The 26,690-nt window shown below is 38.0% G+C and overlaps 1 long non-coding RNA gene across 1 annotated transcript; it reads right to left on the bottom strand.

Moving 5' to 3' along the window:
- Nucleotides 1-7,975: 7,975 nt before the first annotated feature.
- On the bottom strand, nucleotides 7,976-25,694 carry LOC142361339 (uncharacterized). The gene is made up of 5 exons (XR_012763925.1): nucleotides 25,598-25,694; nucleotides 24,541-24,724; nucleotides 20,463-20,633; nucleotides 11,719-11,881; nucleotides 7,976-10,993 (listed from the first exon to the last, which is right to left on the bottom strand). It is a non-coding gene; the product is annotated as an uncharacterized LOC142361339 (long non-coding RNA).
- Nucleotides 25,695-26,690: the final 996 nt, after the last annotated feature.

The following is a 26,690-nucleotide window of genomic DNA, read 5'->3' as shown; positions in this document are numbered from 1 at the left end:
CCGCTTCTGAAATTGTGGACTATTCAGAATGCGTCTTGACTACGCCTTGTCCAAAAGGGCAAGTATTTCCACTAACTGTTAATGCTACAAAAATAATGATGGTGTCCTACAGAGATGATTATTTATCATTATTTCATTATTATTAAGTCAATGTATCAGGGTGGGATGTATTACAATAACACCATTCTTCAGAGGAAAAGAAACAACAAACTTTCTTCTGTCTTGTTATTCATCCTCTCCGAGAGTGTCAAGAAAGGCTTCATTTTCCCTAAATAAGAAAAAATTGAATGTCTTTTATCAAGAGGTTGGAAATACAATAACACTCTATTCCAACAGTTGTCTGCAAACTGGGACTTCAATGTGCATTGTTCTTGCAGAAATAGGGTTGATTGCTGGTTTTTGTAATAAAATCTTTTCTTACCCCTCTGAGAATAGTGCTGCATCGTTTTCTCTAGCGGGAAGTATTGCTTATAGTTCCCAAAACATTAAGCTGCCAGGTTGTGTCTGTCCTCAAGAAACAGTCTCCAGGAATGGTGTTTTAAGGTTTTCTTTTGAGAGTTGTCTTTATTTCTTTTTACCCAAGGTTATGTGGGCTTTTTAGAGAGAGTGATATATTATCTTCTATTTACATGAAACAAATGAGATGATGGTGCATGCCAGCATATCTTCTGCCACTGATTTTGAAGAAAGAAGTGTTTTGTCATTACTTTAATTTCCAGTGCTCATGTTGTGGGACACGACTCTTTCCAAGCTAAAAGCAAGAATTTCTGGGAGTTTGTCTTCTGTATCGGGCAGCATCACACCCAGCTAGTCTTACTCATAAAGCTCCTACCTGATCCCCTCAATAAAACCACTCTGAAGCACTTGGACAGAGTGGGAGCCGTGGTGATTGAACCCGGAATGGCCCCATGCCTCCATCCTCTCTAAGGTCTCACTAATTTCATTCGCTGGAAACCTGGTAGCAACATTTTCAAGGGTTCCCTGAAGGCAGATATGATCATCAAAGAATATTTAACTTTAGCACACTTCTTCTTACATCTGAATCAGTTTGCCCAGCTTCCTCATGAGTATAGAAAAATGTTTCCTTTTGTCAGTTAACATAATATGTTCCAGAGTGCTGTCAGGATCCATCTTCAGATTACCTCCTTGCTAGAAACTTTTGTACCACTGAGATTGGAGAATAATGATACAGAGCAGTGCTAAGCCTGTCCAAGGAATAAAAAAATGTATCCACTCAACCTTTCTATCTCTTTCAGTGCGGACTGTGATCTGAATTCAGCACTGATATTTTCAAGAGTTGCTGAATGGATCCATGCATCTGATTGTAGATTTATTCCTAACTTACACTGGACATTGAAAAATCAATGTGCAGTCTTTCTATTGACAATAGAAGCACTTCCTTTGTAACTGTGAAATTTAAGAAGCTTCCTCCTCTAGGAAGTCATGAAGGTACTATTGGCAGAGCTGTTCATGCCTTCTAGCTTGGATCCTCTTAGTTTTCTAGTATCTGTCTTGACTGGGAGTGGTCAGAGAATTCTTCATTTTTCCAGTGGAAAATCAGTGTGAAAGGAGGGCGGGAGAAAATAATTTTTGTCCTGCGGAAAATACAGACTTTTTGTATAAATGCAAGAAAAAACACATCAGTGTTCCCTCAACACATGCAACATTGATTGCAAACAGTCTTTGGCCATAAATGGACTAGTTTGGTTTTTGGCATCTGCAGGGAAAGCAAGCAGTTCCACAGCTGGTTTTGTTTAGCCAAAACGCAGGTTTGACTCAATTTTCCACCATAAAATGTCTGAAAGAATAAATCTAAATTAGACATGGGATACTGTGTGGCCAAACTTGCACGTAGGTGTCTTGAAATAAAGTATGAAGCATCTTCTCTTAATTATAGATTCTTTGCTTTGTATTAATCAAGTGAAAAAAGACTGGTCTACACAGGAAAATTTTTGAGGTAGAAACCAGAGTTAGGGGATGTCATGGAAATAAAACTGGGGAAAATGTTTTAATTAGAAATTGCAGCTGTGTCAGAAAAAATATTACAAATCCAGTGAAAACCATAGTCTGAAATGTGCTGTGGAGAAGGTAGACATGATCTATGGGAAAATACCAAGTCAAAAGATACTTTTCTATTGGGAAAAATAGTTTTGATCAAAAATAAAGGCCTAAAAAGACATATGACATTTCATTCTCAAGCAGAATCACACAGTAATCTTTGAAAATAGGAGTAAAAGAGGCCGCCATGTACTCTTCTCACTCATGACATTGTTCTTAACAGACTTTTGTCTAATCTGTTCTCCATGATCCCTGCTGAAGGAGGTGCTTTACTCAAAAGAGTCTACTGCAGTCTTTCACTATCCTTACTTTTTCCAATATCTAATCTATTAAAGCAATTTTAGACACCTACCTCTTCACCTATCCACTAAGACTCAGAGTAGAATAATCTTTTCAGTGATTTGAAGACCGATAATCCAACTGTCTTCCCAGGCAAAATTTTTTTCAGATTTTCCTGAATTTCTTGGGGTTTTTACACTAATAATGATTCTTCTTTCTTGTGTCTGGGATTTCTGCAGTCAGTCCACATCAAAGAAGTTCCACTTAACCAATTATTTCTCATCCTCTATTTATGCAGTCGATTACTTTATCTACCCTACACTTTGCCTAACTAATTTTTAGTGCATTTTGCCAATTTTCAAGATTGTTTTGAAGTTTCTGCATTTCCCAGCATATTTATATATTGCTTCACATTGAGAGCCCATTTAAGAAGCATGCTTACTGATGAGTGCATTCCTTTTAGTTAGTGAATGCTTCTGGGTGATCTTACAGTAATGTAAAGAAAAAAGTGAGGAGCATATTTACCTAATTATGTAGTAACACCAATTAGAAGAAAAAAGATATGAAAGCAAAAGATTTCAGTCAGCATTCATAAAGGGAGGTTGAGATGTTGCTTAAAGTAAAGATCTAGGAGCTAGGTAGACGTTAATACCAATAGCTGGAAACCTTAGACTCCTAAGAGGTGGACTATTCTGAGGTAGGTCTTAAATTAAAAGATACAGTCTTAATTGCTGTAATCAGGATGTTTTCCAAGTAAAAATGTGTGGTCAGTCCACCTGCAAATTATCTGTACTGTGTCTGCTTGGTTGGACAAGATGACCTCCACAGGTCTCTCCCAATGTCAGCTATTCTGTGACAGGTTGAACACATTGGTGTTCAATTGTGAAGATTTGGCACACTATAGTTAAGAAAGTAGTGCCATGATCACATCAGGAGGTATCTCCATGTCTCTCAGTTCTGGCATCGTATCAAAGTCTTTAGGTCCCTTCTTCTCCCTTAAGAAGCATTAAGAAGTACGTAAGGAGACAGGTTTTGGTATCCAGTAAAAGCAGCTGAGTGAACACTTGAGAGACTCTAAATTCAAGAAAAAAAATGGGAGGTTTAAGGCAGTATGGCTACAGTGCCAAATGGCCTCTCAAGGCAATATGTCAGTCCGTAGGCAACAAACCGTCTTGTTGGAAAGAAAAGGAGCTGGCCAACCTACACTATTCCCCAGCATTTCTTTAAGTTAACGTGGTAGGAAACATTGCCTGAAGAAATCATTGCAGTCATACTAGTGAGGAAGAACAGTTTTTCAGGGAAGTCATGCTCAGCAGCTAGAGGGCATATTGAACATCTGAGACATATGTCCATGTTTTCGAGTAGAAGGGCTTAAAATATGAGAGAAACATAGACAATATTGATATATAGCTGTGTAGGTGGAAGCTGCAGTCATTGTCTGTCATCAAGGTAAGTTGTCAGTAATTCACATGTGTCAGAATTTGCCATTTGATGGGTGGTGTTCATATCTCATGAAGATAACTATACATACGCATACAGATTATAGTTCCAAGTTAACATAGGTTTGCATGTGCACAGAGAAAGGTGGTGCACATGGTATCATTTTTATTGTTTTGCCCCAGACAGTGAAGTGCCCAGAATTGTGTTTTCTCCCCTGGTTTTTGGGAGCCAATTCATAATGTTCTACTGTAGCTCCTGGTCTCCTCTTGAGATGGTGAAGAAATCATAGAAAGCATAAACCAGTATGAAAGCCTAGTTTTAATGTTTATTATTGTTAAGTGTGAGAAGAGAAAATCCCAGTGGTGTGATTGCTGTTGTGGAGCCTCTGGGAAGTCAAGTTATTTAAACAACATCTTCTGTGCTCCTTATTTGATCAATTTCTAAAATAATTCCTAAAATTAAGATGTAAATACATTTCTTTTTTTGTGATTCAGCTTCCAGTGCCTGTTAAAGTATTCAATTGATGCATAACTTTTTAAAGCCTTTTAAGAGCCAAATAAAATTATTACTTATAAATTATTAAAAGTCTCCAACAAATGGAAAAATACTTACTGAACACTCCTTAATAAATAATGTTCAAACTAAATTAAATAGTACTATATAAGGAATGCATTAAAGTTCACGAATGAGATATTATCAGTGTGCTCCCTTAACCTTAAAGTTATGATAGCTGGAGCACTTGCTACCCCTCTGAAATTTTGCGGCTCCAAGTCCTGGCTCATTCTGGGAAAGAAACATGTGGTGCTGCTGAAGACTGGAAAAAGAGCTTGAGGTCAGGGGTCGACACAGTAAGGGAGTTTGCTCTTTAAGAGGTTATCTGTGGATCTGCAAAGCCAAAGTGTAATTGGGTTCTGTGATGTGATTTTAGTGTGTAATTGTATATGATCTTAGGCAGTTTCAAAGACAAGGTTGGAAGATTTTTCTAGCCGGCTTGTGATAGCAATTTTGGGGAGTCTGTGTAGCCTGAGATGGACAGTGCTGTTTCTTCAGAAATTGTCATTAGAAGTGATACAGCTGGTGTCTGATTCATTTTAATTATAATTTTAGAAAACTGATAACATGTTTTGTTCTTTCTCCTTTCTGTAATACCAGTCCTGTAAATCTGCAGCTTTGTGGGCTTGTACATTTTCTGTAACTCGTAAACTCCTATTTGCTTCTGAGCTGGTACTGGATCAGAGGAAAATTTGCATCTTTATTAAGACACTACAAGTCACTGTAATTGATCTGCCTGGATATAGCTTTTTCTTTGGTCTTTGAGTAGATAGTTTGCCAGTGGGTTATCAAGTTTCTGGTTCTCAATTATTCAAAACAATGTGAAACAAACATTTCCTATTGTTTTAGTTGTTTAGGGTTTCCTTGATTAAGCTGTCACCGCTGTCAGTTATGTTCTTATAAGCCTGCTCGGATCTATTTCATGTTAAGAAAATGCTCAGATAAATCCAGGAAAGCTTAATGTTTATCCAATGTGAAAATAATTACTCAAAAGTGTTATTCTTAATCCAGATAATTAGAGTGAGGAAGGAGAGATCAGTGTCATTGTGAATTATGCCCTGGCAATTGACTCTTGGTCCTTGTGAGTTTCAGGTGAAGCTGGGAATGGATAAAGGTTAGATTAACCATAATCCCAAGTAGCTGCAACCTTAATCTGTTATGATACAAGGATGATCACTTAAAAAGAGCTGGATTCTGGGATTGTTTCTGGTTGGATAAGATGCCGCTCGACTGGGACTAGTTTTAAAACATGCTTAGCACCATGTCACTGCAGCTGTAAGCACTTGTGCACGGTTTCAGACTGCCGCAGCTCAGAGGCAGACTGCTGGGCTCTTGCTGCACAGTGTAATACTACACTGCGTTGCAATATCTGTACTTTACATTAACATGCTTTACCCTGTGCTTCATGGAAAATAGATGGCAACTGTTACGCGGAGTGATTTGCTTGATGATTACTTCTCTGTGCTGCTAAAGATATTTCTTTGTATTCCCTGCTCAAAATGTTCAATGTGTCTGCAGGCAGTTGTACAGTACAATGGTACAGGTACACAACTACAAAAATTGACCAGTTGAAATGTAAAAAAGAGAGAATACTTACTTTCCCTGTTATAGTTTATATCATTAATTTGTATAGTTACTAATTATTAACCAAAAAAAAGCGTAAAAATATATATCTGTGTAAGATAATTTTGCAGCTGTGGTTTTCTGTGAAGCTGCACAGTTTTCAGAAAACCATTGTAAGTAAACAAGACCAATGCAAAACAAATTCCATCAGAATGCAGGAAAAGTAGCATTAAAAAGTGGGATATGCATGTATTCACGCATACTACAAGCAGATAAATGCAGAAGGTATTTGACACTTCAGACTTTTCCCAGTTTATAGACATGGATATAATAGTGACAGCTCAGATGACAGTATATGCGGTAACTCATCATAAATACAGACTCTTGAATGCCATTGGTTACTTATTGGGAATAACACTGCTGAAAGAGGAAGAGAAGAAGGTGAAAGACAGGTCATTTCTTGAAAAATGGTACAGGAAATGTTTGGTCTCAGCAGATAATTTAATTGCATGGTCCAGTCTGTATCATTGTTTCAGGCCAAGTGGAAAATAAGGTAAAGACATTTTTTCCGTGTTACTCAGTTTTTGTGATAAATTACTTGCATTTATTCTGCAGGGATGTATGTGTACAGATCTCCTTCATCTTTACTGGAAAACTGAAAGCAGCCTTCCTTGATGCATGGCTAAGGTGAGGAAATAGTTAAAAAACTAATTAATGGAATGCAAAAGCTAATAAGAGGAAAGTACTCTAATACACACTTGAGCTAGAATCTTCTCTGTGAATAATTAAAATTCTTTTAAGTTCATTTCTGTATTTTTAATAAAGTGTACCTCAGTAAGACTCATTCCTGTTTTAAAACCTTTCTGCACTTAACTACCTTAACACTACCTTCTTTTTTCACTATTGTTAGAATTGCCTTTTACTCAAAAGGGGATTTAGGTAATATTTATGCTTGTTGATGGGTTAGAATTAAATTCTGCAAGAGGCATAACATTCATAAATTTTGTTCCTAACATAAGAATTGTTCGTTTAGAGCGTCACATGAAAGTGTTCTTTCTGATGGCGCATTATATGCTATAGATTGGTGTGCATATAACTGTTGTGTTCTCCTGTATCCTAGAGTCTCTGCCTTTAAAATAGCGTTTCATGGAAACGTAAGTCACTAATAAAAATTTCCAGACTTACATCAGAAAAGATTTTAGGGCAGGGATCTAAGTCTTCAGGCTTCAGAATATAACTCAACCTTTAATTAAAGTAGGTGAGGACGAAACCTCCCTGCTTGGTAGCTCGTTAAGAGGGCATATAGCATGGATTTTCCCTGGACCTTTCAGCAAAGGCTTTTTGTGATTGATACTGAAGGGATCACTGGTCTTACATAACATAGTGATTCTTACATTTGAGAAAGAAAAGAGGAAAGTAGGAGAAATTCCCTTAGTATAAAGGGCAATAAGAACTATAATGTAGAATTGCTCATGTGCATCCTGACTCTGAAAATATTAACGTGCAAAAAATGGTTAATAAGGCAAAATGTCTCTTCAAGGTTGAAGCTGCAGAGAAGGCATAATTTGGAGAGAAGTGGGGGTGCAGTATTCCTTAGTGGGAAAGTTAAGTTAGGATGAAAACAAAATTATAGAGCTTATAGTTGAACACTCTTGGCCCCTTCTGCCTTTTACAGGGGTAGACTGGTAGACAATTAATTGTCTCAGACATGGAATATAATGGAAACGTCATTACTGATACATGAGAAAAGTAAACAAAAACAGTGCTCCCTGTAAAAAACAAATTAGTAAGAGTACTAAAAACTGTGAAAGTTTTAGAAAATCTAAAGGTCAGTGACATAGAAAAAGAAATGGTAGTACATGAAGTGTGTTGGAGGAAAAGAGAAAGTCCCGTGAGAGTATTTGTAGTGTCAAAGATCACAGTCAACTTTGTACAAATATCTATAACTTTGGATTTTTAAGTAGCTTGACATTGCTTATGTATTACAGATTTAAAAAGAAAAAATTTAAAAAGATGAGATAATGTAACTAGACCTATCAAAAGAGAAGTAATGGAGAAGTAAGGAAATAATTTAAACATGAAATTGCAAATAGTCACAAAAGATAGAAAGTTTTGCTCAGTGGAAACTGAAGTAACTGGTAAAAATGTGACATTTATCACTTTAAAGCAGTTTCAGTGTTGAATGACGACCAAATCCTGTCAGTCTTTTTGAGTAGTGATGATCCCAGGAAGCTCAGGGAATAGGAAAAGAGTTTCTGATGAATCAGGCTGAGTATTACTACAGGGTGGACAGATTGCTCCCATGTTCAGCCTCTCCAAGGTCTGGAAGCCATACATCAATGAAAAAAGCCTTGGCTGATTTCTCTAATTTTCCAGGATTAGTGGGTTTTTAAGCTAAAATTATGATCTTCTGTAACATCCATTAGTGTACCAGAAAAGGTAGCTCAAGAATAAAACAATTCTTGTAATGACTTTAAATCTTACCTACTTACTTGCATATTCAATGTGCATCAAACAGCTGCATTAGTGTTTCTGATTTTTATGAAGTATTATAAAATAATACAGAAATAAATGCTAGAATTTCTCCTCTTCTGAGACAGTACAGTAATTTACTGACCATGGACAATTAAGAAAGAAGTAGGTACCTGAGGACAGCCATCAAACCAGTACAGATTAGTCACACCTAATCTATTCTTGCAACCCCATAGAGATTTTCAGTTTCAGAGAAAAAGGAATTTTACTTGTGTTTAAGACTAGTTCAAAGTTAATAGAACGTCCATGGAATTTGCACTGAACATCATACAAGCTTCTTAATTGGATTTGACTGAAGTATTTTAAACAAAAATGGTGGAAATGCATAAGATTTATTTATTTCTAGCAAATATAAATTTTTTTGTCAGTCTTTTCTACTACCTAGTTCTTCTTCCATCCCACTAGAAAAAAATAATCTTGTTTCCTTGGTGTTTTGGTACAAGAACATAAAAATTACTGTGTTGAATCACACCAGAAGTAGTGGCTGGTAACTTAGGGAAAGAGTACAAGAACATGACCGGTAGAGAATATTTTCCGTCTTATAATGATCTCAGTTTTAGAGATTTCTTTTTATAGACTTTACCATATTGTTGTATTTTAGTGCCCTTAATAGTTCTCTCTTCCATAAATTTGCCCAGTTACATTTTAATTCTATTTATACTTGAGGCATGATGTAGCAATCAGTTTAAACAACCAATTTAATTATGAATTATCTTAAAAAAAGAATTCCTGTAAAGTGCTTATTTTAAACGGACTGCCGAACAATTTAATTTGATATTCCCTAGTTCTTCTGTTGTGAGACACAGTGGAAATTCTTACTTGAGAACATAAACGGGGAACAAATTCTCTCTCACTTGCCTCTTTTTACTGTGTTGAAGGGTCCTAGTCGAATGAATTTCTCTGTCTACAGTGGCCCATGTATTTTTTTTTCATTCTTGGTCATCCTGGGTACACTTCTTTGTATCTTTTGAAGTCCTGATATATTTTTATGGAGGTCAGAACAGCATCCAGTATTCAAGAAGTGGCTGCTACACCAATGACTTACACTAGTGTAATTATTTTTTGTTTGTCCTCTATTATTTACAGAACTATTCTGAACATCTTGTTTGCTGTTTTGTTCTTTTGCCACACATTGATCTGATGCTTATCTGCCCACAATGTGTCCGCAGTTGCTTTTCTGAAATTTGACTTTTGTATCCATCATCATATAATTGGGATTGTCTTTCCTGTGTTTTACTTCATATTCATTGACAGTAATTTTTTCCCCAGTCTCATCATCATGAAATCTTTCTACAATCAAATGATTAATTTTTGTGGTGTCAAGCACCTTTGTCATCTCAAAATTTATTCTTTTTCAAGGTCTTTTGTGAGGCAGTTGAACTGTGCAGATTCCCATGGGAATCCACGGACAACTGCCCTCCATTGTGAAAGCTAGGTTTCTTTCAAAGTCCGTTTTCCTATTTCAGACTTTTTTTTCAGTGACATGGTCTTATATCTTATTCTGCAACAAATGAACTTAAAGGCTGTTGGCAAGGCCCCCATAATTTTTTTTTTTAAATTAATGTGTTTCCAGCCAGTTTACCTGGCCCAGAGATCCATTTCTACTTCTGCTCTAACTGAGCGCACAGCCACATTTAATTAAAAAGTTTGGTCAACCTGCACGCAGCTTTGCTTTGCAGTCAGTACTCATCTTGCTCAGATAAACTTTTACTTCTGCCCCAGATCTTTGTGAAGATATGGCATGGGTTCAAACTTGGAGGATCAGACCTTACATTTGGTTTGAGTTCTGGGCAGTATGCTAGCTTGGCTGCCGTTTTGTTTGGCTACTGCTTCAGCAAGAATAATAAAATACATGGGAATCTGAGTCCTCAAAATTGGAAATCCTTGTCTTGTTAAGGATGTTGAATAACGCTGAGTTCTCCCTGAAGCTCTCTATCATCAGTATCAACTTCACATGCAATTCAATAGCTCTGGTTAAGAGTCTAAATAATTTCAAAGCATTTATTTAACTGCATGTTTTGATTGCAATTTCTTCATTTCTCTGTTACTTGGACTCTGCCTTACAAGACTGATCAGTAAATTCTCATTACTGGGATGGGTTTTTAGAGAAGTGTGTCTATCAAAAGTCATTATTCCAACAGGTTTTTTTTTCAATATTTCCTGCATTAGCTCTATGGAAACTGGAAATACCTAATCAAAATGAGAGTGGTAACAACATAAATATTAGTTCATACGTACATATAGACATATATTTAAAATAGAGTATAAACTTCTAAAAGTACTATTACTTAAGACAAAACCTTTTCTGCTCTAAACAGTAAAGTGACTGAAACTACATTTTACAGATATAAACATATATATAAAATAGAAATTTCATGAAAGAAAACACAACCAGCCATATTCTGTAATTTCATTTAAAAAAAAATGTATAGTTCTCTTCTGTTTTGTTGTTCTCTATTGATACTGATGAATTATAGCTTCTGGCTTCTTCACAGTCCCTTCACACAGAGAGTTTTGCTGTTAAGCACAAGATGACAATGAATGAAGAACCATCAAGCAGACTTCTGTCCTGTTAAACACAGAAATGAAAATAAATCATTGTTTTGTAGAATAAGCGAGTAAAAAATTGCCAAGCGAAGAAATGCTTGTAGTTGTAAAAGAAATTCACTTAGAAGCACTTTGTAGTGAAACCTAGAAGTATAGCATTTAAAACAAAGGCTTTGATTGTGTTCTCTACATTTGGGGTTTTTTTTCCCCCAAAATGGAATCTCTCCCATGTATAATGTGTTTTAAGGCATAATCGCAGTTAGGGGTTTTTTTACTGCTCAATTCCATTGTGGCTACAGACTTGCAAGCCAAATAGGACACTTTTAGTGATGTATATAATATGAAGCTAATAATTTTATGCCTTACTGTATGTGAAATGTTTGAACTAATAAATGTTTGATGTTTGAACTAATAAATCCTATGATCTCTGCAGTGACCCTGTCAGGTGATTAATGTACACTTCAGACTAACAAAGTCAAATAAGAAATTTTCTTTGGTTGGGACACCTGTCCCAGAACATGTACCCTATGGCATAGTGTTTCTGGAGCTCATCCTATTCATTGTCATGCCCATAAAGAAAGCTCTTTTCCAAATTCCACAGATATCACGTATGGCAATAATAATCTAATATATAATGCAGAGAGAGTAGAAAGAAAATCTGTTTCTGTTTTTGCATGCTCTGCAAATGCAAGCCTTTCACGTACTGCAAGATACAAGGCTGTGCTCATTATGGTACCTCTCGTGTACCTGCTTTAGCTTTGGTGTCTGGATGCTGTTTGCTCCAATGAAGATGGAGTTCCTCTCCTGAGAACAAGTTTCTTGTAAATTTTCTCGTGCTTCCTGGTTCTGATCAAAGGATTATTACTGCAGAAGTTTTTCCTTTTGGTATTTTGCATCCCTGATTCCCATCCTAATAATAAAAACATGCATGGAAAAAATAAGGATTGTAAACCAAATTAATCTACTTGTTTCAAATCAGAGCATTCAGGCTAGCTTTAGTTCTGAGCTTCAAGTACTATTTCAGGTCATTTCTAATACTATCTGACATAATTTACATATGAGAAATTTATTAGGAGACTGATTTTCAGGTAACCTTTTGTGTACAGTTTTTTTCCCCAGCCTTAACATGAAAGGTTTTCAAACAATGGAGATTACTTTGCCTTGAAACAGGTCTGAGATGTGACCCACAGCATACACACACTCTACTGTTTCCTTTTACACATTTCCTCTTATTTCAAAAATCTAAATTATTAAGGATACATTTCTATTTTCTTTCTACAGCTTTCTATCACTTTTTTTTTCTTTTTTTTCTTTACAGTGGGTCTTGGTTTGTTACAGGTTACACTGTTGCGTAGACCTCATAATCTGTAAATCCTTCTGGGCTCTGTTCTTGTGCAGTTGCCTTTGTGTGTGAGCGGTAAGACTCAGAGAAGCAGATAGTGCCCTGAAATCCTGTTTCTCGACCCCTGTGAAAAACAGTGTCAGTCCTCAGAGTAGAAGTATTTTATCACCGGTTAGGCACTGCAAAGATGGTAGTACATCCCTAATTTTCTCTGTTCTAGAAACCTGAGGGATTTACGGCATGTGTATATGTATAAATCATGGCAGTGTTAGGCACTTGTAAGCAGAATTCTTGTTTCAGATGCAAGGGTTCTGAAACAGCTTCTACTGTATGGGTGAACTTCTGCAGTGCTAACTTCACTGATAAAACAAAAGTGGAGCATTACAAAGGGGAGATTTACCTTGCTGATCTACTCACAGAGCCCAAGTATAAACTCATAACGGTAGTGTGTGTCCAGTTTACTCTACAAATCAGAAGTTGTTGAGGTACATGGGAAATGGGCAAAAAAGAATTTCTGGCCCGTGATTTGATAAAGGTTGGAACACATCTGTGCCTGAAATAAATTTGGGATTGTATTGATTAATAACACTCCTTCTGATGTGGGACAGTTTCCAAAGACAAAGAAACAACATTTATATGAGAAAATCTATGTAACTGAGTTCCAGTAGGCATGTAGTGAACTTCATTTCATGTTGTGATTTTCTCATTTCTCAGACCTCAGCTCCAGAACCAGAAAGGTGAAGGATCATGACCATGGCTTACAACGGTGACTCCAGTTTAACTGAGGGCAGCGGAAGTGCAGAGGAGGAGTACAGCAAAACCAAAGTACAGTATATGATCCTTTGCTTCCACAGAAATGGGTATGGTTTAGGTGTGAATTTGTTAAAACAGAAATAAACAAACCTAGAGGTTTCTTTATTTGCTTATTTGAATGCTGATGCTTCATTCTCTCTTACAAGAAACCGCTGACTCATTGTCACACAATGCATCTGAACTAGAAGTCTATACTCTTTTGTAAGCCATGGAAAGAAAATGGCACTTTTAGGGTGCATTTCTTCTTTTAAGATAGACATCTAAAATTTGTCAGATGAACCTTCATGTAGATCTGCCTATTTCTTTCCTTTGAGTGTAAAGAGCTGACCATTTCCAATCTGAAGGTCTGTATTTCTGCCACCTAAGGCAGGGGGGATGAATCCTGCCCATTGTGACTGATAGGATATCTCTTAGGAAGGTTTAGGGAGAAAGGACTACAGCTGCAGTGTCTCTTAACTACCAACTGTGTATATCTGCCCACTCAGAAATTGCTAGGAAAGTACACGAAGTGTGATGCCTTGTTAGTTTTTTCTGTTTTTAGGCAAGAGAAAGTAACTAGAGAAATAATGAAAGAGCTATGTTTAAGGTGTAGCCCAAAGCTGTAAAGTAAGTTATAGCTACCTTTAGCTAGGGTAGCTTTAGATTGTTGGGGTTTTTTAAATTTTTAATTATTTTATTTTTAGGAGTACAATTTGCTTAGAAAGCCTGGTATGAATATGTGGGTTTTGGCAAGCCTCTCTTCTTTTCATGTCACACTATCTCATCCTTTGCCTTTCGCTACATCCCCCCCCTCTTGCTTCCTTCACTAATGTATAAACCACCTGCACACGTCCTGACTAACTTTCTCTTAGAGGAGACTCCAGTGTTTGGTTAAGTCACGGGAGACGCAGGGATTTGTGCAGTCCTCTCGCTTACGCGCTGCGGAAGTGATGACAGAATACTCCCTGCAGTCACTAGAGAAACTGACACATCACACCCTATTATGTGGCCTCCCCGGCCCCTCATACCGTTCTTCCCTGAAATATAAGCTTTCTGTCTCACAGTCTATTTTATTTTTTTAAAGAAATTTGTTATTTAAAGGGAAGGGAAAAATGGTGTGTAGGGGAGAAGGAGTTAGTGTATCATTCTAAAGAAAGCTGTCATAGAGTAAGTCTTCAGGGACATTCAATATATCAGATTAAACATAATTTAAACACTTGGAAATTTTTTTTTTAAAGCTCACACAGGAAAAAACACCAAATTTAAACTGATTGTAATAGAGGAGCCAAGCCATTTATTTATTGTGACACTGCTCATCAGCTGTCGCGAGCTACTGGGAGTTATTTGTCAGTAATTATAAAGTACAAAATATATGCACTAATCTATATCTGCTCAGGATCCCACACAACGTTCAGTCAGCTGTAGAAGGAGTAGATTTTTTTTTTATATTAGTACCACATATGCCATCAAAAGCAGCTGTGTTTTTCTTTCCTCATCCCTAGAAAAACCCGTCCCTTGAAAGTGAAATTGCGTGTCACAGCTTCCTTCCCCTTGTATTACAATGGCTGATACAGCAGAAGAACAAAAGCAAAGCTGTCTTTCAGCCATTTGATTGTATATGTAAGAAGAGGAGTAATTAGAAATAAAAATACATCTTGTTGTGATAATGAGGTGCATTTTTCCTACAACTGGATTTCGGATTATAGATAGGGAGCACTGATTACTAGTTTGATAAAATTGTCTGAGAAGAGGCTCTCTCTTCTGAACTTGCATGGGAAAATTTTATGTTACAAAATCTACTACAACTGGAGTTTTTCTCCAACAGCTAGTACTTAAGGTGCACAAATGACTGGTTTTTGTTTTTCTGTTCCTTGTTGTTTTCCCTTCTTTAAGTTTTGACAGCTATCCTAAGACAGCAGGAATACAACATTCACGGTGTAATTATTTGGCAATAATCATAAATCAAATTATGCACGTATCTTTGCTGTGAATTGCATAATAAGAACTTGAGAATTTCCCGAGCAACAAAGCCTTTTCTGCTACTCTTTCCAGATGGAGGCAGGGAATATCCAAAAAATACAGGATAGTGACAGAGGAAAAAAGCTCAAGGCCAAGAACATGGAAAATGAGTGGTTACAATCACAACATGGGAAAACAAACTAAGAAGAAAGGAATGTATCTCCCTCCCTTCTGAACACTATTGCAGCAGAAGAGCTCCTAAAGGACAGGGTGGTACAAGACTTGTGTTGTGTGTACGTTTTCTGGCTTTCTGCTTTGCAGCTATAGGAGTTAAAAATGCTGGGTCAGCAGTGAACCAGCCTCCCAGGAGAGCTTGTGGGATACCCCTTATCCCCTCTGCCTAGGCTCGACCAGGAGCTGGAGTGCTCGGCTCCTGCAGCACTGCGAGGGAAGCTCACACTGTCTCAGCGCTCCCGTGGCCTGGGGAGCCACCTCGCAACCCCAGACTCCTCCTTTTCTTGCTTTTCTGTCTTTGTTGATTTGAAACAGGGAGAAACAGATTCACACCACTTCAGTGAGTGATGTTAAATTAGGTGGAGTGTGGTACCAACTTTTTTTTTTGGCTTCAGCTCTTTGACAGGAGTTTGGGGTCCAGTGCCATAAACCTTCACATCTTACACCAGTGACTGCGACGAGCACTTGTTTCTGCTCTCTCCACCCTTGATTGTCTTTCCCCATATCACAAACTTTGTCATGTTGAAACATCTGACTTGAGCAGCTTTAGTCTCCTTAGCACTCAGGCAGGTAAGGTGACGTGGTACAATACAAGAGGTGCCATGTTCCTTTTGGAATACAATGATGTGTTTGTTGCTACCTGCTTGAGCAAGTTATCTTCACCAACTGAGATGCCAGGGGCAAAGTCAGCATTTCTGCATGGTCTGGAAACACTGCAGACACAGGCATTGCTAATACAGAGCGAATTTCAAGCCCCTGAGCCCCAAGTATTGGACTTGGAGTTGGTCAGATTAATTGTAAATATACAGCCAGCTCCTCCCTTCTGCAGAGAGGAGCTGAGTGTCACCGGATGTTTTTCATACCTGAACAGCAAGGGTGCAAGTTTCGTGCAAGCCCTGTAAATTTAACATGTGGATCAGTCCTGATCTGCTGCTCTTTGGAGTCCTGCTGATGGCAGCTCTGCCAGCTCCTCCCTTTCCTTCTCCTTGTGAAGCTAGGTACACTGATTCACCCAGTCAGTCCACCTGGACCTAGCGCAGATGATGGACCATGAAGCGTAACCTTCTATTGCAAAGAAAATGACTAAAACCGTTCCCTATTCTACTGCAGGTTCAAGCTAACATAGCCCTATGATAAATAATCAGGTGAGAATTTATTTTCAGTATTTCTCTGTGTAAAACCAAGGGAGAAGATACTAATAATTTAAAAATTAATGGTTTATTATGTATAGGAAGAAAATACGTCCATTTCCAAAATTTTGGTTAAATTAAAGTGGTTTTATTAGTAAAATGGTAACACTGACAGACATTTGGAAGCTGAATACTGAGGCACAATTTCATCCTTATTCATACCAGTTAGTCCACTTCAGTATGAATAATGGTATTAACTCAGTCACTTGCCGGTACAGGACTACTTACTGAACAGAAGGATCGTTACTATTTAGTGTGGAGATCCAGTAGATACCATACTGTTTTTCAGTATTGTAAATTATTACTGCTTCGTAACAGAAGTCCTTTTAAAACCCTCTACACTTGCATGGTTGTAAAGACCGAAGAGGCACATTGGGCTGTCTGAGATTTTTAGCAAATCGGAAGCGTTGTCTGAACAACTGTTAATGTTTAGACAAGAATGGTGAAATACTCCCTGTTCAATATGCATGCTCTGGACAACTTCGTTTAGCCAGGCAAGGTGGCAAATGCTTGTTTGTGACATTGTGGCCTTAAATCTGGTGATCCACTCACTATGTATACCAGTGGAGCCCCAGTGAAATGGGGTGTGATTGTCAGCCCTCAAAATACAGTGATATTGTTACGTGTAGCCTGAAAGCTAAGAGTTAACTACTGGCAAGATTATCAGGGTTTTGCAGAGGGCATCTGCCATGGGAAAATCAGCTGAAGACTCAGTGACACGCTAGAACTAGGGGAGAACAAAAATCAACTTGTAATTTTAAGTCAGTTTCTGTGGTAGGGTGGAGTCAAACTGGGAGTGGATGATTTCAGCAAGGAGTCATAGCATTGCAAGCACAGTTTTATATACTTCTTTGCTAAATGAATGATGAGGTAATGGTAATGTTAAATGGAATAGCCTGTGTCCAAAGTATGCTGAGTAGGGAGCAATGGAGTCTACACACGTGCCTACAAGAAGGATGGTATTAGAAATACAATGTTTAGATGTTCAGTGGGGATATGGCTGTTGTGCACACAGAAGGTTATCTAATGATTTGAGGTGAAGCATGGTTTGAGATATGGGGATTATCCATTCAAGAGGTAATACTTTATCCCTCATTTCCTTTTTGTGGGAATAGGTTACCTTTCCTGCACAAAACCACATATTACAAACGTACTACATATTCTGCTGAAATACAGTCTTAGTTTGTGTTCTTTTCAGAAGCCTCTGGTCTTTAAAACTGGCTGCCTGAAATCTAAAAATATAGTCCTTGGAAGGAGAGAAAAACATGGAATATATTTAGAAATACTTGAATATAACTTCAAATATTTTTCCCATTCATTAAAAGTTTGCTTGACCCAAAATGTCAGGACCCACCAGCGTGAAAAGTAAGAGATGAATATCTCTTGTATCACCTTTCCACTGGTATAAGGCCCAACTTCGAGCTTGCTGATGCGAGAGGTGTCTGAAGTTAATCCTGTAACTGCAACTGCTTCTTGAACTCAGGCTCAGTGCATTTTGAGATTTAAAGCCACAATTGAGGAGGAAGAAGGAAACATTCATGATGTTTTTTTCCATAGCAACTGTTTGAAACTGTTAACATGCTTGTACCTTTAAAAGTAAATCCTGGGGGAGAGAGAGACTGAGAGGCAGATTGCGGTTCAAGTGCTGAGAAGCTCACAATAAATGTAGTTAAATTCAGATGTTTCTTAGATAAATATGTCATTGATAATTGAGAGAAGAGGGAGAACTGTGTAAGGAGATTTGCACACGCAGTTTTGGCTCTCTTGGGATACATGGTGAACACAGGAAAAACAAACTTGTGTGCAAAAGATAGTTACCTGACTATAAGTAAAATAGCAAAGTTGTATCTGCAAATAGTCTTATGAAGGAAAATTAATATTTTCCCATTAGAGAACACATCTTTGATTAATCAGACAGACTTAGCAATTATAATTTAGAAAACTGAAAATATAGATCGGAGTTTAAAATCAGATCAAAAATAACAGGTTCTGAGATCACGTATGTAATTTGTTAGAAATGGTATGAAGGCTGCACATAACTTGTGCTTTTCAAGTTAGCTAGGATTGGTGAGATACATCCGAATGGGACACTTTGTGTGTGATCTAGCCTGTCGGTGGGCAAAGATTATTTTCCATTCTTAACCTTAAGTATCATGAAAAGTAATTTTTGAAGGATGTGCACAAAAATCTGAAGGAAAGACATGTAAACCAATTGCACACTAATTTTTTACTGATTGCAGTTATTTTTATCAGAACTTTTATACATAAGGTTCTTATTGTCCATGTAGAAAAGGGGAGGTAGAATCAATTTCCTCTTTAATATATTGATAAACAACTCCAGATATAGTGGTAGGGGTAGGAGGAAACTACATTTACCTTTGTGTGACCTATATAGGAATGCTGGAAAAATTAATTCCAGAATATTACGGTGACATTCCTTTAAGTTGTGGATATGATTTACATAGTAGGTCTTCTTGAGCCGTCTAGCTTCTTTCATCTTGATACTGTAAATTGCTTTCATTCCCGCCCTCCCCCCCAATCTGTATGCTTGAGGTATTGTTGTGATAAATTATGAAGGTACAGAACTGAAAATGGTGTGTAGATTGTCTAAGAAATTGAGTGCAGTCAGCCTTCAAAGTGGTGGATGATGTGCTAAAACAGCTACCTTCCCCTGGTCAGGTCGCACATGTCATCAGTGAGCAGCTGCTTTTAACTTTGCCTTTTGCCCAGAGCACTGAGAGCAGCTGGATTTATTGAATTAATAACTGCTCTATTTAGGGTGTTTTGTTTTCCCATGACCGTGAAATCTGGCTATAATGTTAGCAAAGTGTAAGACAGGTCTCCTTCACCAAACAAGGTGGTGCCTTTTTTGTTATTATATAGTGCTTAATCCGTAAGGCAGAAAATAATTGGAAAACTGTACCTGTGAGGGAAGGGAATGATTCTTGGTAAACAGAGTTAACAAAAAAAAGGAGGTAAACTCATAAAAATGAGGTAGGTGATACACACATGCTGAGTGTGATTTTTGAGGACACTTGTACCAGTCCTGAAATCAGTCTCTTTGGATACAACGCTTAGTAGTAGCCTCATTATATCACCTGATGTGTTCTGAACAGCATTAGAATGTTAGCAGTAGTGGTCGAATAAACAGTTTCTCTGCTTTGAACCAATTTTTCTCCTCAAGAATCTGGATTTCATGAGGCTGGCTGAGAAACGGTGGCAGTGTGTTATGCAGATGAATATGGGTGAACCTGTGGCCTCCAGTTCCTCTGACCACACAGGCGTGAGGGATGTGCACTACCACAGAGCTTCAGGGCAATGCCGCTTAATAGGCTTCTGTTTCAAGTTACTATAGGTAGGGCTCTTTCATTGTCTAGAAACAATACATGAGGTAATGCCTTCAGATTTTATTAGTCATGACACAGAGTAATCATTCTCATGTTATGGTTAGTCTGCATGTTAAAAGTTTTGGAATTACGTTATTATTAATGCAAAAAAAACCACCCCAAACCTATGGGGGGAGTTGTTTAGCTGCGTTCTTGGGATAGCAAAAGGAAGGAGAGAGGAAGAATTATTTGGAACATACATCTGCATATGAAATCTCTTGTGTGCCCTAGTTATTGCAGGTGGAGCCTGCTATCAAATTCTGACCATGTGTCTTCCTCAGCGTGTAAAAGTGGAGATCCTGAAGCACTTTAGGCCTTGTTAACTTGCCTTCCTGCAAAAGGATGGCACAAGCTCAGGAGAAATGGGACTGAACACCAAGCTACCATGTCTAACCACAGTTGTACCCATTAGCTAAGCATAATCTGTGTCCACTGAGGAGCTGTGTGGCTGTTGTATCCCTGGCGGAGCCTATTTACAGAGGCCTTCAGCCTCCTAAAGACTCTTCGGGAAAAAGGTGGAACAGATCTAACCTGCTAGAGATAAGAAGAGCTGCATCCCCTTTTCAAATTGATCATCAGCATACCCACCTTGCTGAGGGCTGGCATCGGTATGAAGTCCGAAGACTTTCCCTTGATGAAATCTAAGCATTTACCAAAACTGTGCAATCTCCTTTCTGGGATGGTAAAATTATGTGGACTTTACTTTTTAGTTTACTCATGGTCCTTATGTGGGTTTTACATCTCTGGAGTTTCAGAGTTCTGCAAATAGATTTAAAAAATAATTCTTTTGGTTTATGACATATTTATAGATGTATGTCTTTATTATCAAAATTACTCCCCTAGAAATGTAAAAACATCCAACACTCAAGAGTAGAAAAGTAGAAAAGGTCATTTTACCCAACCAATTCTCAAATTGCTTCAGATGTATTTAAAAAAAAAAAAAGCACTTTGCACACAAACTCTGCCTCAAATGTCTGGCTTCTGTGCTCTAGATATTTTCAGAAATGAGGCATATGAGAAATGTTATGACGAGCCAAGTATTTCCTTCAGTTGCTTTTTAACGGGCACAGAACATCAGAGTGATTCAGGGTGTTTCCTCCAGAAAGTCCGAGCATTCAAATTCCAAATGGGAAGAAAGAAAATTTGTTCACAAAGCAGCTATCAAGTCTGCAAAACAAGTACCAAGAAACTTGAGAGGGGTTAAGATGAGCGAACACAATAACTTGTCACCTTGTTTTGTGTGTACTTCTTTGTAAGTAAACAGTTCCATCATCAGCTTCTGCTTCTTATGGAAACTACCTTTTATCTAGGCTTGACATTTCAGAGTTAAAGAAGTCCTGTACCTCCTCACCTAAAGCTTGATGTAGTCTTCTTTTTCTTCAGAATATATGGTATGCACTTAAAATATACAAAGCATACCGGGGAGTGGTGTATTCTGCAGATCAGCACCTTCAGCCTGTGGTCAGATGTGCAGGTAGAAAGAAATGCCTAGTTAGTATCTGTCTGTGTAGGATTTTCTTTCAGAGGTGCGTATTTCAGAAGAAACTAATTCTTGAATGTGATACTGAACTGCTCTGACAACAAGATGAAATCACCTCTTGTCATCTTCTGTGGTGGTCACCTTCCTTGTCTGCAGACTTGGTAACTTCTGTGATGGATGAAGCAAGGGCAATACAGTTGTTGCCTTAACAGCTTGGATCCATCTCCAGAGCAGCTTAGTCCTGCACATTGAGTGAGGAGAGCCAGAGTTGAGAAAACAAGTTGTGTTTGCATCATTAAAAGCTGAATTAGAAGGTGTGGAGGGGGAACTGGAGTAAGGAAGGGATTTTGAATGTTAGGATTTTCTAATTAATTTGTTGTGTAGAAGCATTAGAAAAAAAGACTCTCCTTGGAGCAACAAATGCACTGACTATTTGGATATTTCTGTGGAAAGTGGAAGGCTGAGGTTCAAGTCGAGGTGCGAATTAGACCCATGAGGGTAGTCTCACAGTGCTTAGGCAAACATTAGAAGCACTGAGCTGCTATGGTACAAATTTTCTCTTCCCCTTCCCTCCTTTGCCTCTCACCTTTTTCTCCTTCCAAAATTTCCATTCAGGAGGTGAGAACCCTTTCCTGAATGAAAAGTAATAGGAAAACTAATTTTTTGCAGGAAAGTTACAGGCTTGATAAACTAGTGTTTCCTAATTAAAAAAAAAAAAGTTTGGCTCCAAATTTCTCTTTAAATCTCATATGTCCTCCCCCTAACCCATTCTCTATAAACTACTCATCACATTTTTCTCTCTTCTCTCCACTTGCATGCCCACCAGTCTCCTTTTCACAACCCTCATGTTTCCCTCCTTGTAGTTTTCCATTGCATTGGCTTCCATGTCCATCGTCCTCTCCCCACCTGCAGTGGGAAGAGTAGTCAGGAGCAGTAACAAGGAGCATGGGAAATGCTGGTGATACCCTGCTCCCAGCTGCAGTACGTGCAGCAATCCTGGAGAGGAGCAGCCCTTTGAGAGAAAATTTGAGGAACACTTCCGGGTCGCCATTGCCCTGGGTTTTCACCCATCCTGTCTTTTGTGGGGCCAGAGTGAGATCAGTAAGGTGAAATTGTCAGAGTTTTCACTTTGGAAAAACTCTTAAAAGTGAAAGCTATTTTTATTGAGCCTGTACTAAAGTGTGATTTTCTTTATTTTTTTATTTTTCCTCATAAATCTTTACAGTTTGGCCAATTGAAGGCATTTTTGAGAAAGTGGTAACAAACCATCCCTGCTTTGAGTGTAGAGGCATTCCTGTATTTCAAAGACGAGAGGCAACATCTTGACATATTTTTGAGAGTAACTATGTCAATCTGGAAAATGTTATCCTTGGGAGTTAATTTTGCAAAATTATAAGCAACCTGAAAAGAGGGTGGTGTAACAAGGAGGATGTGGCAACTTTGGGAACAGTCTAAACTCTTTGCCCTGCCGTTAAGAACTTCGGTCATTTGTCGTAGGTCTGTTGGGCAAAAACTTCACAGTGGAGCTCCAACAAAAAGAAATGTGAGAGCTATATGTTACTTAAAAAAAAAAAAAAAAAGTGCATGTGCATGCTAGATCAAAATTGGTAGTGATAATTGGTAGTAATAAGCAGCAATAAGTACACCTCAAAAGACACAGAAGTGTAATCTGTTAAACCCTACAACTTTGAAAACACACACATTTTTCTGCTTTACTTATGTAGAACAATCTGCCCTGAAGAACAGGCTTTAAATTTAAATCATCCCTCCCACACAAATTTTCATAATTCCTAGTCCCAAACTGCTCAGCTAGTTTTGATTTCCTCTGTGATCTTGGTCAAGATGGGCAATCCACAAACAGTTTTCCATTAATATAACCAAAAACACGGAAAGAAAAAATCTTCAGGATTGACATTCTAAGGGGATTTTTACACTAATTTTAATTTTACGTGCTCAATTTGCTCTTCTCTGCCAGGCTGCAAACCCCAATTTAACTAAACAGAGAATTAAATGTCATGTGAATGTGCGTTCACCTGGTCCACTTGTGCTCTTTCCAGTTTGATGCTTTGTAGGAAGAAAGGACACCTAAAATTGTTTTAATCCTTTACAATTACATTAAAATGGTACGGCTGTCCAGCTGATAAATTGACTCCATTGTATCTGTTCTAAATTTATATAGATAGCAAAGTTCTACAGGTCATAAATGATTTATCTTTTGTATTTGGAGTACAGTCATAATCATTCACTCTTTTTCAAGTCTGGTTTGGCAACTTTATCTCACTTGCAGTTTGCATTTTTGAAAGTGGAAATATATTCTACAGCTTTTGATGTGTTGATTGGTAAGAAGGTAAAGACAGCTGCACACATGTCTCCAGAGACTCAGCTCAACGGCTAAATGAAGACCTCTAGTGCTTTCTTGTTAGCCAAGATAGATCTACATCCAGATGAACCACAATTAGTCAATAGTGAAGGCTATAGGTTCACATGATCAGAAGCCACAAATCAGTTTTCCCTGGGACTTAGTTATTGGCAGATAGCGCCTTAGGCTATGCCTTGCTGCCTCTTGCCTGACTGTAATTTTTCCCCTAGTGAAGTTTTTAAAGTCACATACTGAGACTGGAGCAGTGATCTCCTGACAACAAGGCTGTCACTGGCCTGTCAAATATCAATTGCTTATTGAACAAATGGTCTGCTACTTTAGTGTACCTGGCCCCTCACTATTAACAAAGCTTAACATGCTGCTGGTTTCTGTACTGATCTTTATTCTGTTGATACCTATCTGCTTACCCGCATACCTCATTATTTTGACGTGGCATGGGCCAGATCCTTACTTCCTGTGACATTGCTGGAAACATGCCAGAATGATTTATAGCCAAGGTGACTGCATGTCGTTGTGAACTTGTGAAACTGTATCAGTAATCCAGGAAGGAGTCCTAATTCCTGCTGGAATCTAAATCCTGCTCCAAAATGTCTTTGTTTCAGAGGGCTTGGTTAAGCTATTTATTTGCTTGGCTAGCCTCACTTTGTACAAAACCTTGCATTTGGTTTTGGCTAACATTAGAAGCAAAAGTATATTGTGAGGGAATTTCATCTGGGGCTTTCAGAGAATTTGGGGTGTGGTGGGGTGTAAAGCCACACAATGCTCACGTTGGGTAACTAAAACGAGTCTCAGAGGAGGCGCATTACCTCCTCTCACAGTGAATGAGATGTAGAGTTGCAGACGCAGCCCAAAGGTTTTATCTTCTGCCCCTATTTCTAGTTACCAGCCAGTCTGTCTCCTCTGTAGACAATTTACACGTCAAAATGGCATTCACCATGGGTTCTGGGCAGCACACTAGCTGAATCAAATCACACCTTTCTCATTGCTGTTCTGTAAATAAAGGAAAAATTAAGGCCAGTAGAAGTAAAAGTAATTCTTCGATGAACTGAGCACATAAAACGTGCTTTAAAACTTCCAGCACCGTGCAGTGATGGTGATTAGTTAAAGAAACACCACAACCTTGTTACTATCACATCTTTTAAAACCTTTTTAAATTACACAAAGATGGTCTAAGAAATTAATTAAAATGTTGGACAATAACATAATCAGGGGTATCTGTATTTGCAGTCTTTCCTCTGTGCTTGCATACATCTTTTATCTGTCAAGTACAGCAAATAGCTAATTAGCCCCCTTTTAAGTGCTTCACTGCTTATATTGGAGCTATAGTCATGCCCTAGTGGGATGGTTTCCAGGAAACCTGATACATGGTCTCGGCTGAAAGAGCGTATGCCTATTCGTAGGCTGTTAAGAAACTGGTAGCGATTAGAACATGCTTTTTTAAAGAAATCAGTTGTTTGTGGTTCTCAGAACACATCTGATCTGTCGGCATTTTAAAGACAGAGCAAGTCAAAATCTGGAGTCCTTACATGGCTCCCATGCAGCAAAATTCTTGCCAATGTCAATCAGAGGGTTACTAAATATGGGCTGCGGGATATCACCTAATGTGTTCCCTAAAAGGTAAGTTTTTAGTACGATTGGTATGACTCATTATGTTAAATTCTTGCTTTTATTTGCTAATTTTCTGCTTGGGCAGCAGCCCAGCGTTGTCAGAGCTGAACTGATATGCACTTATTTTGACGAACTGCTTTGAAAGCATTAGCTAGTTAATGTGTTACACCACCGTGCATTAGTATTAAAGGCATAAATCTGGCAAATAATAAAATCACCTTAGTTTTACATAATGATCAGGAAAATTGTACTTACAGATTAAAGTGATGTTGGGAGATTCCACCCCCTCCTCTTTGTGCATTAAAATCATTATGATAGAAAGGCCTCATTGAGGGTTACTATAACATGAAATGTCACATGCCATCTCATGCTGGCCACAAAAATAACTCAAGGCGCCACTCTGCTGCAATTAGCAGCTGTAAGATTATGATGTTTTGACACAGGTGAGACAAAAACTTCCAAGCACAGAGTGAAGATAGGAGTTACACAACTATTTCCTGACAAAAATATCATATATTATTTATACACCAAAAACATAATGAGAAAGGACTCTTTTCAGACAACTGAAACTAAGTTCTGCCACTAATTAATTTGCAATGTGACAGAAGACTTTGATGACTGTTGTTTAAGGATTTCTACTAGCCTGCCTTCTGTGTAAATATGCTTGTGTCCACTGCTCTGCCTCATCAGAAGGTATCAGTTAATGTAGAAGATGATTAAATACCAACCTTTGCTTATATCCTACTATCTTTTATATTTATGAGGTAGACTCTATCCCTCTTTATTCGCCAAGTAGCGTTTTACTCCGAGTGGTGTGGCTGAAGATACACTGGGCTACTTATGAAGTAGAATATTGTATATTTGAAAATAATAATCATGTAGATCTATGTTTGATTGGCCCAGTGAAAGGGCATCTTACAGATACCAAGCAAGTATTTTCTGTGATAGTTGTTTGAGATGTGACTAGTACCTAGACTACACAGCTTTTTAAATGTAACTTGGGAGCAGATCATTATGTTAAAAATATATAAAAAGGCATTGGATGGTAGCCTCACTCTTCCTTTCTGTGCAAGTCTGTTTTGCAAGACTTGACATTTACCTGATACACACTCCTATGATAACTCTTCTCGAAAGTTTAAGTAATTTGTTGGTTTTTAAAAAAGCTGGAATTTGCAGCTGCAGTAAAAAGAACATAGCACTAATATACCAGATGAATTACTTCTATAGTAAAAGCTCTTAAGCAAGTCTAGGAGTTCTTCCATGGTGCATAAAAATAAATTTCACTTCAGCTTGTCTGCTCCACAGATTTCCACAGGACATTTCCCACCTGCTGGGTTCTGCAGGAAGA

This window comes from Opisthocomus hoazin, chromosome 5 (assembly GCF_030867145.1).
Source record: "Opisthocomus hoazin isolate bOpiHoa1 chromosome 5, bOpiHoa1.hap1, whole genome shotgun sequence".
NCBI classification, from domain to species: Eukaryota; Metazoa; Chordata; class Aves; order Opisthocomiformes; family Opisthocomidae; genus Opisthocomus; species Opisthocomus hoazin.
Note: the sequence above shows the minus strand (reverse complement) of the source record. Positions and strands in the feature narration are given on the sequence as shown.